A 5,337-nucleotide genomic window follows, 5' to 3' on the forward strand; every position below is an offset into this window, starting at 1 on the left:
AAATTAGCCTAAGAATTTAAATTAGGCTAGTACTCAATTTTAAAAGAGTAGAAACAATCAAAGGTTCAACTCAGTCAAGCAATAGACTCAGAGCAGACGACCTGCTCTGATACCACCCTGTCGCAGCCCGATTCCCGACACTAGAGATAGTGGGGTACGAGTATCGATACGACTATTTTTAAAAGAATAAATGATAAGAAGAATAGGTCAAACATCAAGCGGAAGCTCGCATTAAAGCATGCTAAGGAAAATCATCATAAATGACCCCAAGGGTAAAATCGTCAACGTCGTTATAACTTTTTAATTATCAGGAATTTCAAGATCAAAAACAAAACGGGTATCGCTCATTTTTCGTAAGGAATCATAATATGCAGAGTATCGCAGCAAAAGGCAAATCGATTATATGTATGAAGACATATAACCGTGAGTACATTGCTTAACTTCAAAAGAAAATCCAAGTATATCAATTATCAAGACTTTATCGTCAAAATGGAAATACGATAAAGTAAATACATCCTCTAACAATTCCCCGCCAGCACCAGACCAATCTCGCTCCTCGCTTAGCCTGCACATTTAGAAATACATGCAGGGCGTGAGTACATAATACTCAGTGGGCAAACGCCGAAAAAACAAGAAAGGTGCTCTTAGAGCTATAGGTTTGAAACTTGCCATATCTCAGCAATACACAGAAATAAAGTTAGCGTAAATGAATCTGTGCATGCAGTTTTCATAATCATGATATCATAAAGAAACGATAGCGCTATCAAAGTACTCATCATGCATGTACCACATCTACAACTCATCATCATCAAAGGTACTGAGAAGTAGGCCTCCCTCTCAAGTACCGTGACCGGCCGATTCGCTCAACGGCTCACAGTCACCTCAGTGTACACTAGCCCTGGCAGGATAGCTATCAACCGCCTAGGACCCGATCGTCTCATCTCAACAGTAGAGGGTAACATACAAGCTCAACCTCAAAAATTGGCAAGTCAAACAGTTCTCAAATATCATTTATCTCGAAACATTTGTTAAACTCATAACATCATTAAACAATTTTAGAAAGCTCGAATGATATACGTATACTCAAAATATTGCCCACCTGAAGACCTTACTCAAAAACTCCCGTCAAAGCGGAGTTACTTACTTCCCTGCTCTGCTCGTGTCTTCAGGGATCATCGTCATCATCGAAGGTTCATGTCATAAAATGAATCTCGATTAGAACTCAACGACAAAAACTCATGCCTTAACTCATGCTCTATCTTATATTCTATCTCTTAATCGACTCTACATAAACTTCTTCAATCATTTCAAAACCTTAAGTCCAAGGATAGGTTTCAAGAAAATCATGGTTCTAAGTCTCGATTTATCTCTCATATAAGACTCGTCTAATCTCATTAAAACACTTAGGCAACACAAACACATAAGGCACATAAGAAAATACAATCAAACATCAACAAATCATGTTCTGTTTTCCCACTGACTCAACTTCAAAATTTAACACGTTCTGACTCCGACCTCTCCTGGACTCCAGACTCATACCAAAAGAAAGGTATTTGAGTCTAGTTTCATTAAAAAAAACGTAGAGTCAGAAACTCCAAGTGGTTTGGGCGATATGGCGTTTTTACCACGGTCTACCATATTCGGCAGTTTTGAGCAATCGGAAACATTGATTTTTGAAAAATAGTAAACGTTGTCAAACGGAGCTCACATTTGGTGGATATCTAGACCATACAGTCAGGTTGATATCATAAAAATATTGAAAGCTAGATCACACAGGAAGCTACTGAAATGAATGACTTTATCCCCTGTTCTCTGAAATTCCCGGTAGAAATGTGAAGATTTGGTTCTGCATTTTATAAAAATAGTAAATCAAGTCCAAATGACTTGAAATTTTACCGGTATGCTCAAGACTCATCTCGGGACATGTTATACAATTTTCAAAGCCATTAGACATCGAAAACCCGTCGATCACAGTAGGTCAGTAGCCTACGAAAAATTACCAAAAATTCATCTCAAACTCTTAAATGCTCAATTCAACATTCCTTCAAAGAAAACCAATCAAAGCTCATTTTAAACACATATAACACTCAAAAACATTCAAAAACATTAAAATACTCATCATACTCAATCTCAAATCTCCTCTTACATCATAAACTCAAATCTCAAGGAAAACGTTTCTACAAACGCATCAATTTAATCCTCTTCTCAATCTCATGCTCAAAAACACTCAATCATTCATTATTGACTTCATACATCATATAACTCATTTTACACAAATAAATCCCCTTTTATCATGCCAACTAAACTCTAATAAAAACTCATATATCCATATAAACTCTTCATAAATCATGACAACTTTCACATAATGGTCATAAGCAAAATAGACCTCATGTTATCAATCGTCGACTTCTCAAGATATGAAAACTCAAAAATTCTCATAAACTAACTCAAGTCAAAATTTTACTTTGCTTAGGAAAGACTTAATCAAACATATTAAAACACTAACATCATGTTCAATTACCTATATTTTAAGCCAAAACACTTAATAGACATATAGACAAGAAAGTCCCAATTTTTATTAAACTAAACTCTTTGAAATTTTATAAACTCACATGGATCTTTAATCTCATCATATATCTATCAATTTTAGTCATTTAAACTCACATATACTCCATCAATTTATAAATTAGAGCATAGATACACATAGCCCTAATTTTAGTAAACTAACTCATATCAAAATCATCATTTGACATCATATACTCAATTTACTCCATCAATCATCATCATATACATCTCATGGACTCATATTCATCATCAATTCATCACTTAAACCATCAACTCAAGAGTTCCCAATTTTGGGTAAACTAAACTTTATCAAAGTTTGAATCTCAAAGCATAGCTTTTCAAAACACACATCAATCATCATTGAACATCACATAGATCATCTTTCTCACCCCAATTCAAGGAAAGAAGAAGAAAAATTTTTGAAAGGTAGAACACCCATATTTTCGAAAATTTTGAAGAAAATGAAGGGGGTGATTTTCTTGCTTCAAACTCTCAAGAATACTCATGTACAAACTCATACAAGTCTAATCTATGAATATGGAGATCACTTACCCAAGTTTACACCAAATATCAAATTTTCTCTCACTAACTTCAAGATTGAATCTCCATGGATCTTCTTGAATCTAAGGAGATGGAAGGTGTTTAAGGTGGATTTAGAGGGTGATTTGAGTTTTGGTATGAATTTGTGAAGCTCCGAAGGTGCATCAATGGAGGAAAATGGTGGAAAGTAGAGAGATGAAGGGGAGAGAGGTGGTGGTCGAAAGTTAGGGGAGAAGGAGAGAGAGGAATTTGCAAGATATGAAATGATCTTGGTAATCTTATAAAAGATTTGTGAATCTTTAAAGAGGATTTGATAATCTTATAGAATATTTGGCATTAATGCCTTGATCTCTCTCTCTCTAAATCTCTACACTCTCTCTAATCTCTACTCTCTAAATCTCTACTCTCTCAATCTCTACACTTAGTAAATTTTAGTAATTAGTCTCATACTTGGGAAATTAAAAATAAATCATGTGAGAAGGGTGATTAAATAATAATCACAAAAACTATGGAAATATTACTCATTAATAAAGTACCATAGTATAATTATTCATGTGACCAAAATAAAATAATTATAGCACTAATATTAGTGCACCCACTCAATTATAATATTCCTCATCATAGGAAAAAAATAATTTAAAAAAAATTATGCTTGGAAAAATTTCCATAAACCGGCATCGTTCGATTTTCCGGTAAAAATAAACTGCACTTGCTTTGCAAACTTAATAAAAATTCCAAGTGCTAAAGTCTCAAATAAAAATCATAATAACTTGGTTAAAATGACTCACGTAACAAAATCACATAATCAATCAGTCACGTAAATTCACATATCATCACATCAAAGTAGTCGGCAAACACAAACAGACTAAACGTCTCTCAGACCGACTCTATTTATCAAGGTTTCTCACTCTTTCTTCCTCGACTCTATTTCCAACTCATTATTCCCATTTTCTTAATAGGACAGTCAATCTCTGATAACTCGGTATCCGGTAACTCTATTCCCGGTAGTTGGAAATAAAATAAAATCTCAGCTCAATTCAATCAGCATCTCTATCTCAACTCATTTCTCAAATCTCATCACTCTAATTCCATCATCGGTTTATTCACTCGTATTTCTATTTAAAAGACAATCTGTCTTATCTGCTCATAAAAAAAAATAGTCTCGTATTTCGACATCTCAGTACTCTCAATAGTGTTAAGACACTATTTCACAACATGAGGAAAAGTACGGGGTGTTACAGTTAAACACCAAATACAGATAATCAAATATCATATATTAACCACTATCACCCAAGATACAGAGTACTCGAGTTAGTATATAACTTTCACCCATAGTAAGTCAAAGTGATATACGAATTAACATATATATCTGAATACTTATTAGTATTAAGATCTTATGAGTCACCGAGATCTTGATTCTTCACTTATGTCAGATAGAAGAATACATCTCACTGTTGGTCCTATCAATACGTAATGACGTACCAGTATAGACAAGTAGTCAAGACAAACTACTTCCATCTATACTGCAGCCTAAACCAATAACTTGTCCTAGAGTTATTTCGGTTGTGATCCTATTATATCTCTTAAGGTTATTCCAATTATACGATCTTCTGTGATACACCGTATAACCGTATAATCTACTTATATAGAGATAAAGAACATACATATGCAATCATGAACACAATCAGATAGGAGATTAGATAGTGAACTTAGGAAACATTGTATACAAGCATAAAACGTTCTTGCTTTCAGTATACAAATCCAACACCGGGGACCAGATACAAGGAATAAAGATGGGCCTCAAATAAATTAATTTATCTATGGTCAGCCCAGACCATAATTAATTTATAAATATCAGTTCATTCCACTAGAGAACCGATACTGACTTACCCCTTGCCGGTGATGAGTCGGGGGTTGTATTTAGACTTATTAAATCTCCGTATTTAAAATATCCGACATCCATTAATTAATTAGAGCTCTGACAGCTTAAATTAATTAATCTCTTAATAATTCCTTAAGCAGTACCACTCAAACTTTATTATTACGCCTGAACTTAATCAACCTGTAGGGTTTAGCGTAATAAACCTTATTGAGCTCCTTAAGGGGATGTCATTATCCTATACCGGATACGGGTACTAATACAGATAATCAAATATCATATATTAACCGCTATCACCCAAGATACAGAGTACTCGAGTTAGTATATAACTTTCACCCATAGTAAGTCAAAGT

The 5,337-nt window shown here is 34.3% G+C and overlaps 1 long non-coding RNA gene across 1 annotated transcript; it reads right to left on the bottom strand.

The window, feature by feature from the left end:
- Nucleotides 1-231: 231 nt before the first annotated feature.
- On the bottom strand, nt 232-3,388 carry LOC130989030 (uncharacterized). Its single transcript, XR_009090410.1, has 3 exons — nt 3,118-3,388; nt 1,100-1,163; nt 232-565 (listed from the first exon to the last, which is right to left on the bottom strand). It is a non-coding gene; the product is annotated as an uncharacterized LOC130989030 (long non-coding RNA).
- Nucleotides 3,389-5,337: the final 1,949 nt, after the last annotated feature.

This window comes from Salvia miltiorrhiza, chromosome 6 (assembly GCF_028751815.1).
Source record: "Salvia miltiorrhiza cultivar Shanhuang (shh) chromosome 6, IMPLAD_Smil_shh, whole genome shotgun sequence".
NCBI classification, from domain to species: Eukaryota; Viridiplantae; Streptophyta; class Magnoliopsida; order Lamiales; family Lamiaceae; genus Salvia; species Salvia miltiorrhiza.